Genomic DNA, 12,934 nt, shown 5'->3' on the forward strand with positions numbered 1-12,934 from the left:
TCGTGCATGAGTACTTTTACTCAATATCCTTCTCTAGAGGCCTTCTAACTTTACATAGGGTCTCACCTCTGCATAGGTTTCCTGCCACTACACTGCCTCATGGAGGACCCAAGCCTAGCCTATATTCAAAGTGTTTCAATTTATCAGCAGGGATGAAACCCACCACCAAAACCTTTACCCACTTTTTAAAATGGTAAAGATAGTTCACACAGGTTTTAAATGTGCATTAATGAAATACAGTATTTTAGGTTGTATTAGTCGAAAAGGCATAACATTGTGATATAGACATTGGCAAGGACAAAGTTGTTAAAACAGCCAAATGGAATAACACCAAACATACACTCACTAACATAACGGACCTCCTAAACTTGTAAAGTGCAAAAGGGACACAGGGTTTCAACAACCAGTCAGTATAGGACGCCTATAACAGTTAGATAATGACATGAATTAGGATGTTTAAAGCCTGACTCTTGTACATCAGGTCTTAGTAACCTGTCGTGTGCTATCAACCAGGAGTTGTTCTAGAGAAGGGTAGGCAACCATGTCTCTAATATCCATCGGTCGATCTCAAGGAGCTTTTTGGTTGACTGCGGAGCAATTTGAAAACCTAGACGAATACATCAATTCATATCATCCACCATGCAATTATCCTCAAGTTTGCTGCTTTGAATGTGAACCCTGGCGTAGAAAATGAGTCTACACACACACTCACACGCAGGCACACACGCACGCACGCACACACACACACACACACACACACACACACACACACACACACACTCACACTCACACTCACACTCACACTCACACACACACACACACACACACACACACACACACAGACACACACACACACACACACACACACACACACACACACACACACACACACACACACACACACACACACACACACACACGGTTTCCTGTATAGAGAAGCAGACTTGAAATCGGTATCATTTGAGAGACGTTCCGTGGCATACTTCAGCTATTGCTTTAAGGCCATCCTCAATAAGGTATGGAGTATGCATTTTCATCTCTTTTCTGTGCGGACACTTAACAATGAAAAGGTATTTATGTATTATTATTAGTTATGTTACTAAGATTATTACTGTGATACTAATACTATAATTGTCTATACAGTATGTATACTCTATTTTTTTTTCATACTGTTTCTATGTGATACTTGTGTTAAAATATCGTTACTTTACTTGAGTATTTGTATGTTTGGATACTTGTATGACTCTGTATGACTTTCACTTCATTACATTTCAAAGACATATATTGTACTTTTTTGATTTACACAGGGAAAAAGTACATTATGAATTAACCACGTAAGCACTATTTCAAATATAGTGAAAATAGCAGATCGACAAGCTCGTAGGGCTTGTAGATCAGCTTGTAGATCGGCTTGTAGAAGAGCGTGTAGATCGGCTAATTTCACCATTATTGATTTTCTTTTTTGAAAAGTTCTGGAAAATCTTGGAATTTATTTTAGTGCCTAAATTCACTACACCAATGCATTTATATTAAAAAGAAAAAGTACTTTGTAATTTGTACTCCGAATGCTTAAGTATTTTAAAAGCATAAACTTTTGAATACTTTTAAAAGCAAGTAGTCCAGTACTTTATCTCAAGTACACAGTTGACGGAGAAACTTTGACTTGTAGTTGAGTAATATTTGACCGGGAGTATTTATACTTTGACTCAAGTACTGGGGTTGAGTACTTTGTCCACCTCTGGTCACTGTATGTCTCACCTGCTATGAAACTGAGCCACGACTCGCTTCTGCTTCTGGTGGTAAAAGTACTCACATTTTTTACTTAAAAAAAAAGAGGTAATTTTATCGTCTACTCAGGCTTTTGTGAGCCCCCCAGACAGTTTTTAAATTGCTTGTCAGTCAGTATTTAGATATTTGATATTCATCAGACACGCCCTCTTCCTATCCAAACCCATTATAACTTCAAACTCCATTCTTAACATGATAGATTCATCAAAAACACCCGTCTTTGGTTCTGGTGACTCATCTTGCCCTCCTAATACGTGAGCGGGGCGTGTTTTTTCGATAGCTTTTTTCATTTTTTTTATTTTTTTTTATTGTATTTAATTATTTTCCCAAAGAAATATATATAATAAATGAAAAAAAGAATTGAAAAAACACGGTCTCCTCACGTATTAGAAGGACAATATCTTCACCAGAACAAGGACAGGTGTTTTAGATGAATCTAATGGTTAAAATGGAGATAGAAGTTACAATGTGTTTGTATAGGAAGGGGGCGTGTCTGATAAAATGAATATCAAATATCTAAATACTGAATCAAGCAACTTAAAAACTGTCCGGGGTGCTCCCAAAAGCCTGAGTAGACGATAAAGTCACTCGAATTAGTTTTGAAAGTGAATAACCCTTTAAAGGGATAGTTCACTCCAAAAAAATCTATCGATTAGTCACCCCATGCAGACTTGAATTCATGGATATTTTTTTTGTTTTTGTCGCATTCCTAAGCCAATAATTTGATGACCAGCGGACCGGTAGGCAGCGGTTACAGCCATTTTCCCACAGCAAAAGGAGGCAGTGAAAGTATCATTCATAGGGTAGCGAGCAGCACCATCTGGTGGAAAACACACTGAAAACACAAATATCGTCATTCTCGTCAGTGGCAGGCTGTGCCATGGCAGAATCCGACGAGAAATCTCTTCGGTGGCAGGCAAAGAGTTAAGGGCGCGGTCAAACCAAACTATGGCTGCTGGCTGATAAACTCCGGTTGTGCGCGGCCGACTGTTTTTTGCAGCCAGCGCATTCTAAAAAACTAGTAGCTTGCAGTGCCTTCTGTCCCAATAACCAGTGACGCACCCGATTGGACAGAGGGGGAAAAGCATCATCTGTCTCAAGCATTTATCTGCTTCAAATAGACATGGCGTATCGAACGCAAAAACGCAAGGTGTGCACAACACACAGAAAGATGTGCAACACCATCAAACCACTCCATTCCCATTGAAAAGCATTGGCAGAATCCACCCTCATAGGTAGAATCAAAGTGCGGTGTGACCGTGCCCTAAGGGAGTCCTTATAGGGGACAGGGAACACAAAATCTAGTTATACACTGACAATGGCCTAGAAAAAACCTAGGAAAATCAATGGCCCTGGCTCTAAATTTCTCTGACAAAATGGACCTGGTGTTATTCTGACCCTTTCAGGTGACAATGACAGGTTTTAAATACATGGGGATCAATATGACCTCTAATCTGAAAGATTTGAATGACTCAAATTACACACCCTTGATTTCCAAGATTACCTTCTTTACCTTCTATGGTATATAGGTCAATTTTGACCCTTAATACCACAGATGCCACTATTTGTAATAATATTAACACATTTTAAAGTTAAAAAACAAAAACAAGTATTTTATTTTTGGAAGAACACCAAAAGTGTCAGCAGGTTTCTAACACAATGCAAGGGTAGAGGGAGAGTGGTTAGTCCTCATCCCTTTACTTTATTTTATTCTGATAGAAGCAGGAAAGCTGAGAGGGAAGGCGGAGATGGAGCAATTTGTAACCCATTTTCAAAAATTGCTTTAAAAGGAGGATCATTATGATCATCATTATTTCCATGGCCATCTCTGTACTTTTGTCTACTTTATTTTATAAAGGCTCCTGATTGCAACGTGACGGCATTACGATGATGTGTTATCATTTTGTATAGGACTGTCAAGGGACAAGGCCCCGTTCTCTGTAAACACCCTATTTTTTGTGAATACATTTTCTATTTCCAATACTACATTTCTTCTAAGTATTGTTCGTACAGGTTTCGTCGACCCCGGCTGCAGTAACTCTGCAATATGCAGAAGAATAGTATAAAATTGCGCTAATCCCCACCAGGCCGGGTTGCTTACCAAGGCCTGTGTAAGGACATGAGGAATCTGAAATAGAGTTTGTAAAGACATAAAGTGGTTTTGGAGGTGCACTCTAGAGCGGCCCCTCAACATGCGATTCAAATGTGGGCATGATAGGTGGTATGTTCATGATGTATGAATATATTTTGCAAGAAGGCTGCGGCCACAAGTTTGTGAGGACAATTGCAGGCAAACGGTATGGAGTATCAAAACCCTGTTTGACAGTCATTGTCACATGATTCACGAGACCATTTGTGCCTAATTTGTTGTCGGGAAAAATAATCTATAATCGGCAACAAACTATTTCTAACATTTGTGGCACCCCCTATGTGTTTAAGTGTAATCTGAGTTCCCAGAAGTTTTTGCCAGCTCTCGCATACAAACGGGAGGGGCGAGGAAACTTCTGGGCCAGAGCCCTGGTATTTGTGCACGGGATGTAACTTATGCTCAGAATCTGAGCGGACACGCCTCTTACCAGTCTGAGAGCTGTGCAACTCGTCTAAACAGTCCGACGAGAGGCAAACAGCAGTACACAACAATGGCGGCCGCAATTTCTCAAGGAGAAATAGTCCATATTCACACGGCGGCCATTTTGGAATTTAACATTGTGTTGCTGTGGCAACTGCGGTGGCAACTGGGGTGGCATTTCATTGACTCAATGGCAATATGGCCGCCGTGTGAATACGGTCTATTGCTTCCCGTCGCTCCTACTTTCATGCAACACCCACTGCATGTGGATCCCGCCCCCTTTTCTTCATTGGCTGTTGATTTGAATCAGAACGCAATGGCCGCTCCCCTGCTGTACAGGCTCTGAGGCGAAGTCTCCCAGACTAGTTTAAGTGCAATCACGTTTGGCTCTGCGTTGTTTAGAGGCCCCTATTTGTGTGATTCAAAGTTGGAGCCAGGGGTCAACAACACTGGCTTGTGATGGGCATTTTCCTCAAACAAATGTTTTGCCACGGACACTCACAAAATGAGCGGTCAATAATATTACCAGAAACACATGTAGGTCTACCTCTAAATGTAAACTAGTCCAGTAGACACGATGGAGAACACATGCTGTGTTTTTAAAGAGGGAGAGTGGTTAGTCCTCATCCCTTCATTTTATTTTATTAAGATAGTAAGTAGGAAAGCTGAGAGGGAAGGCGGAGATGAAACAATTTGTAACCCTGTTTCAAAAAATGCTTTAAAAGTAAAGTTTATTATTATAATCATTATTTCCATGGCCATCTCTGTACTTTAGTCTACTTTTTTACTTCAGCTTCTTCTTCTTAACCATTTGAAATGATGGCTTTGAACTTTTCAAAGCATTAAAGACAATCAGAGACAGTGAGAAGAATTGTCATGTTGACATCATCCGCCGGTCATTATAATATCTAACCTTTAAAAAGGCTCAGACAGATTTTTCCAGGCCCAGTCATTAGGCACATTCTGTATCCGGCTATCCGCCACTGTTTGGGTACCTGGTTTAACAAGGTTTACCTGTCTGGCAGTGTCTTTATTAGAGTGTTAATGTCAGAGTGCATTTGGGAAACCCAACTCTTATCCTGTTAAACTGAGTTGAAACCAGGTCATTCATTGGCCTGAGAGACATTTTTTTCGAATGGTTCTCGGCAGTGGCGTTTCTGGGTGTGCTGGCACCCTAGGCCAGTGGTTCTCAAAGTGGGGTCTGGGGACCCCCAGGGGTCCTTGAGGGGGTTCCAGGGGGTCCCCAGCAAAACTGCTTAATAGCATCAAAATCAGTTTAACCACTTCAAACCTATGTTATACATCAGCATACAACGGACAGCAGGTATCTTGTCTTGATGAGAGTGCCTGTTGTGAATATGAACAGTCTGGATAATAATCCAATATCATGATGATGAGAGACCTGCAATTATATTCTGATTTGATTTGAGTAACGAGGTGTCCAATGATAATGTAGTAGAGCAGTGGTTCTCAACCTTTTTCAGGTCAAATCTGACGACCCCCGCCTCCCCCCCCTGCTTAATGATTAAATAAAAATCTAAGCATTCATGCAACCACCTCCTCTTTTCACATCCGCACTTTGTGCTAGATCAGTGGTTCTCAACCTGTGGGTCGGGTCCTCCACATGATTTTGGGGAGGTCTCTCAGGTGACTGCGAAGTGACATCTGGGGACACATAAGATTTTTCTACCATTACAGCATCAAAAGTAGAATCAACAAACTATACTATAAAAACTGGTCAAACATTGGCCAAATTGTCAAATAATAGAAGAAAGAGGCAAAACATTTGAAAATAGACGATCTACAAGCTCACAACACCGTCTCGGAACATGAGGCATTGTGAGCTTGTAGATCTGCTATTTTCACTTATCTGGGGGATTACTTTTTTGGGGGGGGGGGGGGGGGTCGTGACCTGAAAAGGGTGACAACCACAGTGCTCGATTAGACTTTTAGTTCAAGTCTAACTGCTAATGCAGTTATTTTTCTCCAAATGGACCCTTACAGGTCTAACTCTGAGAGTGTACAATAAATGGAACCATAATATGGACTCTGAGTTATGGGGGCCCTTGAAATTAAAAGGTTTGAGAACCACTGTAATAGCCTATAGCAGCCTATCCAGTGGTTCTCAAAGTGGGGTCCGGGGACTACCAGGGGTCCCCAGCAAATTTTTTTATCTATTTGTCTATTCAAAAATAGCAGATGTGCAAGCTCACAGATGTGCAAGCTCACAGAGTCACAGCGTGTCACTTTGTGTCACGTTGCAAGCTTGTAGGCTACATCTGCCATTTTTGATATTTTTGGGAAAATGTTTGAACATTTTGAATATTTTTTTAATTTTTTAAAACTCTTCTCTTCTTGGGGTCAATGGCAAAACCTTTTCAGATGGGGGTCCGAGGCGAGATACACATCATTTTTGGGTTCCTTGACATGAAAAACTTTGAGAACCACTATTATTGTTAAGACTGAGTTGTGTTCAGAACCCAAATGCAACCACTCAGGAGACAGGAAATGGTTAATGCCTTGCGAGGCGTTTTAATGACCAAAATTACACAAAAAAGGAACGTGTATAGATATATCTATATAAATCTACATGGATATACATATATAACAAGTGGCACAAATATATATATGTATATATGTAGATATTATATAATATAAAACTATACTAAGGGAGAGTCCATGAGAGTAGTCAGAGTCCAAGCATGTGGTCGGTAGCCAAACAAACGATCCAGAGGAATGGTGGTGGCAAGCAGGGAGTGGCACTGCAGATCTGGAGTGTGACAAAAAACAAGTGATCAGAATGATTGCAGCAAACACAGAAAATAGCTCTACAGGGTACGGACAGCAACAATGTAGGCTTCAGCTATACTTGCCAGGTAATTCTATGGGCAGATCTGGCAAGGGGCGGAGTCAAGGCAGGGTTCTTGAAGACTCTGGTGATGATGGGGAAATGGAAACAGGTGTGCAGTGCCACACCCAGTCAGCTTGCCACAGGGAGGAGAATGATGAGGTGAGCCTGAGACTGTGTTGGCCTGAGTATAGGTGGCAGAGTCAGAACTGCGAACTGGATTGTGCACAGGAACTCCAGACGTGGAAGGTGGAGGTGACGGGTTCGAAACCGTAACAATTATACGCTATACGCCTCAGTCCCACAGTGCGTGGGTCTCATTTCATCACGTCTCTAATTTGATTTGATTTATTTGATTTGCACAACAGTGTTTGTATATACAGGACATGTTAGTTCTTTCCATGGGAAAGTTGACAATTGAGCTGTTGTGCCAGTGAGGTAAGAAACCCCAGGGGGGCTTATGCAAGAACCACACCGTTTACATTACATATAAATTGAGTTATTTAAATTGCTTTCTCGGAGAAGGTTTCCGCGGTAAGTCTTGTGAGGCCGGCGGAGATGGGCAAGGACACGGCAGACCAACACCGGCCCAGTGCTGGAAGCCCCCCGTCCCTAGCTGGGGTGGGGGCAGCAGCCTTCATCAGCGAGTGGTGTGGCGCAGCTCGGATGGACGCGAGCCCCGGCAGAGTGGACGACGTGGACGAGGAGGACAGCGCGCCCCTGAGGAGAGGGTGCAGGGATGGGTGGTGGTGCACCCCGTGGCTCCCGGTCCCGCAGTGGAACGCTGAGTGGTGCCCTCCCGGCCGTGGATCTCCCACACTAGCCGCTTCATCTTGTCCAGGGAGCTGTTGAGCATCAGGATGTAGTTCTGTGGCGATCTTGGTCATGCCCTCCATGCGCGTAGGGCATGACCTCCCTGCATGCAGGCCGTCCATGGCAGGTTCAGGTCGTGCGTGCGCTTCTGCTCTTCGGCCGTTGATCTTGACCTCTTGCTCCGTCACCTGCTTCTTCAGCTTGTACATGTTGCTGCTGCAGTCGCACGACTTGTCGGAGGACCGCAATGACAGGTGCTGCTCGCCGCCGCTGCTCATCTTCTGGCCGCTCTGTGTGGAGGAGGACACGGAGGAGCCCAGGTGGTGGTGATGCTCACGGATAAACATGTTGTCCGTGTCTGGCAAGGAAGCTCTGCTGCTGGTGCTGGAGTCTGAATGCATCTTATGATTTTTTTGTATGGTTTGTTTCCGAAGTTGGAGGAGGTCGCTGCTTTGCTTCCTCCCTTCTCCCTCTCTCTTCTTCCTCTCGGTCTCCTTTACTCGCTCTGGAGCTTGTTTTGGTCACCTGATGTTGTTGTGTAGCCTATACACTGTCCCACGTTGCTTTGTTATGGCAACAGTTAAGACTTTGGATCGCTGCTTTACTCTCCCTCTCTGTGGTTGGTGCGTCTTGCTCAGTATCTGTTGACACAGTGTCAGTGTACTGAGGTGACACATTTATAGAGGCCAGTCCTTCCTATTCATAAAGCCTGGTTAAGATGACGTGGCCGTTTGAAGGGGCGGCTTTGACTCTCAAAGTGACCACGGTGCGCATCCACTCACTCCACTGTCACAACACTGTCGGGGGCTCTCCTCTTCTCTCCTCTTCTCTCCTCTTCTCTCCTCTTCTCTCCACTTCTCTTCTCTCCTCCTCTCCTCCTCTTCTCTTCTCTTCTCTTCTACCCTTTCCTCCTTAATTCTTTTTTCTTTTCTCCACATTGCTCACCTCTCCATATTGCATATTATTTCCTGTCCTCTGCTCTCCTCTTGTGGCTCGGCTCCTTCAAAAAGAAAACATATATAGGCTGCTCCAGTGCTCCTTGGATATACGGGTCAGTTTTGAAATTGTTATTCATATTTTGCTGTCCAAAGTGTAGCTACAATTCGTTGGCAAATGTCATGGAACTTACTTAGGCTACTGTAATTCAGCAAGTAGGCTATTTTATCATTTATAAATGCTGTAAAAAAAATTGCCTACATTTGTATATGTAATGCATTGTTGTGTTTAATACGCATTCATAAACTTGGACATAGAAAAAAATATGCATTACATAAAAATAACTATGCCGTGTGTGTCACAAAATACTAGAATCACTTAGACACCTTGGCCACTATTTGTTGCCCGAGGGAATTGGGATGGATGGGACAGCCTCTGATCCATGGGGGGTGCATGCTGCATGTCTCCGCTGGGAAAGAGGCAACATGCCTACTGAGGTATAGCACTCTGCTGGCCATATGGCAGCATGTGGGTGTCAGTATTTATACACCACTCCGTGGCTGGAGTTTTAGGAAACTCTGCACTTGATCGATTGCGTTCATGCTGCATAATTAGCATATACATGAGAACCACCGCAGCACTGACAATACAGTTTCATAATTAAATATATGTGTTCATCATAAGCAACGACAACATTAATAATAATTATTTTAATTATTATTATTATTATTATTATTAAAGTACTCATTGTGCAGAATGTCCCATTTCACAACTTTTAAAATGTATAAAAATATTTTGAAAATAGCAGATCTACAAGTTCGCGACGCGACGCGATGCTACGTATTGTGAGCTTACAATAGATCAGCTATTTTCAAATGGCCAAAGTGTATAGGGCTGAAGTTGTTACTGTATGTTTTGTAATAATAATCAAAATCTTCAAAGTAACTAGTAACGAAAGTTTTCAAATAATTGTAGTGGAGTAAAAGTACAATGTTTGCCCTTGATATGTAGTGGAGTAGAAGTAAAAGTATTGGAAATTGGAAATACTCAAGTATACAGATACCTCAAAATCGTACTTAAGTACAGTACTTAAGTAAATGTACTAAGTTACTTTCCACCACTGCTCTTCAGACAGGGCCGGCCCTAGGATTCTGGTGGCCCTATAAGCAATATTTTGTTTTGGTGGCCCCCCCAAAACACTCCCATGCAGCGCAACCATCAAACTAAACACATGCACGTACACACATAGAGACAGACAAGTGAATTACCAACAAAGCTCTTGTCTTATTTAGGTAGACTATCCAAACATAACTTAAACATTTAACAATCGAAATATTCAAACATATAAATCCACATATTTAAGTCACAATTAGTGCAACATATTCTAAATGAACACCACACTATTGCACAAAACAATAGCTATAGGCTACTGTAAGACTATAGCTAGTCCTCGCTTGATCATCATACATAAAGAAAGTCCTCAAAATCCACTTGTGCAGAGGTTGCTCCAAAGTGTTTCAGTAATGCCCCTGAAAAGATTAAAGGTTAAATGTTACCTTACAGGCCAATTTATTAACCAAACAACAGATGCCATTGTATCCAAATATGTAAATTGTCCAATTAGCACAATATGTTCAATATGTCCAAATGATATTATATTATAATCTACAAAAATACAATTTATCATAGCTAGAAAGCAAAGGTTTATCCTAAAACTATTAGGGGAATTTTGATATGTATAGTAGTAAATCAAATAGTTTTATATAAATAAATAGTAAATCATAACACAATTAATAAAAAATAAAAACATGCTTTTTAACCAGCTTGTCAGGTAAAAAGTTATTGTGGCTACGTTCAGATTCAAGTTGTCAAAACATTACTTTAACATTAGGCTAGCTAACTACCAAGCAAAGCTATATCTTTACAATGGAGGTAAACATTATGCTTATAATCCTACTCAGGTTAGCTAAAAAGCAATTAAAAGAGAAACATGCTGATCTAATGAAAAACATTTCAAAACAGGCACTTGTTGCTGTCCGGCAGGAACCAGCTAACTCCATTTTTCCGCTTTTGCATTTTTCCCCATAAATCAGTGCTATTGAACACCCTTTACGTCTGTGTGTTGGTAAAACAAATATTGAAACCAATGAAAAGTATTAAAACGTGCTTCTGACAAAACCAGCTAACTCCATTGGATCCTCAAACTGTCTGCTAAACCAGCTAACTCCAGCAAAGTGGGGTGGTGTTAGCTGGTTTTGCTGACTCCAGGCTCCACCCCCTTTTGACCTCCAACCTCATTGTAAGCTCTGAGGTCCATTCAGCTGTTATTATCAATGATGAACAAAACCTCCATTTTTGTTTTGCTTCCCTGGGTTGCCCTCAATGCCCTGGGTTCCTGAAAAATTTACATTTTGGAGTTAGCTGGTTCCTGCCAGACAGCAGAGACTATAAATATTATTATGCATTTATCTATGTCTAGACGGACAGCTGTTTCATTTGTCCAAAAGCATGATTGTGATGTTGCAAGAAAAACATCTCAAAACAATAATAATCACAAACCTTTATCCTGTGTTCTTTTGGTCAACTCCAATTTCCTGTTCTTCCGCCCTTCAGCGCCAGATCAGAATGTTCTTTTTGGAGGCATACAGTATATGTTCACGATTCAAGTAAAGGCCTAATATCAATGGGAGATTGGATAGAGTGAAGTTGCTGAAGGAGGGAGGAGGAGGGGCCACTTATGGGTTGCATTCAACTGCATGTGTTTTTTAAATAAAATTAGATCTTTTAGTTTTATTGCATATTAGAATAATAATGTTTTTTTTGGATATGGGATACATGACATAATTACAATATGTAAAAAAAAACAGCCCCTAATCTGTAAGTACCGAACAATTCGGGCCTGACCTCCGTGCCTTCGGCCTTGTGGAGACACAAATAGCCGGCTTAGGGCCTATTGTGTAAAAGAATTGCATTTTTACCAATTACCCAAATGCCTCCGCCCCCCAGTTAAAAATTGCTATAACGATAGAAAGCAATAAATGCTTTTTTTTAAACAGATCATCTTTTAATTATTATCATTACAAACTAATAAAATAACCCTTGTTGTAAAAAAAATAAGTTGTCCTTTAAGCCATTTGAAAAGAGCCGATCTACAAGCTCGCGTTGTGTTCTTGTAGATCGGCTGTTTTCAAGAACATCTCACATATTTTTTATACACAATGAATTGTGTGTATGAGTACATTTACTTTCGGTACTTTAAGTACATTTTGATGCCAATACTTTTGTAATTTTACTCAAGTAAAATGTTGAATACGACACTTTTACTTGTAGCAGTATTTCAACACTGTGGTATTGTTACTTTTTCTTAAAGGAGCAGTCCACCCATTTTCAACCTTATCTTCTTCTTATATCTTATATAATTGGTCCTCGCTAATGCTCATTATTTGATGCCGATGTCTTTCTACTCACTCTGTGTCTCATTGAAACCTGTCTACCATTGACATCATTAATGGGCAATCCAAGCTAATAGAAATGGCAGACTTTCTTTTCTTGGAAAGTTAGCATGCTGAAATGGAAGCCATTGTTCTTGTATTAATAATTAGTAATTCATAATTTGATGCCTGAAAAAGGTCTCCAAATAGAAACGTTGCTAAATAAATTGTGCTCTTGTACCGTGCAAGCTGGCAGTGTGCAGAGTTCCTTCCTTCTCACTCCCAATCTTCCGCCGTAATCTGAAGACTCATCTCTTCAGACTCCACCTTAGCCCGTAGCACTTGCCCTTGCCTCGACGTCATTGCAGGCTTATAAGGCTAACATTTAATTTAGATAGCATGTTATGCAGACAGATGCCAGATTTGAGACCGTCTGCTAAGTTGTAAATTGTGAGGACCAATTATATGAAAAGGTTGAACATGGGTGAAGTACTTCTTCCTTGAATATAAACGTATACTGCTGATGTTGTTTCCACCCTTCTCTTCAGA

General features: G+C 41.2%; 1 pseudogene across 1 annotated transcript in view; it reads right to left on the bottom strand.

The window, feature by feature from the left end:
* LOC311038817 (oligodendrocyte transcription factor 3-like) overlaps nt 1-8,419 on the bottom strand; it is an 11,030-nt pseudogene extending 2,611 nt beyond the window's left edge. Inside the window, exons 1-2 of the transcript in view lie at nt 7,785-8,419; nt 7,334-7,421 (exon numbers count right to left, since the gene is read on the bottom strand). The product of the transcript in view is annotated as an oligodendrocyte transcription factor 3-like (transcript). The remainder of the gene's footprint in view (nt 1-7,333; nt 7,422-7,784) is intronic.
* Between the last annotated feature and the right edge of the window lie 4,515 nt (nt 8,420-12,934).

This window comes from Gymnoscopelus microlampas, assembly GCF_963454915.1.
Source record: "Gymnoscopelus microlampas genome assembly, chromosome: 3".
Lineage (NCBI taxonomy): Eukaryota > Metazoa > Chordata > Actinopteri > Myctophiformes > Myctophidae > Gymnoscopelus > Gymnoscopelus microlampas.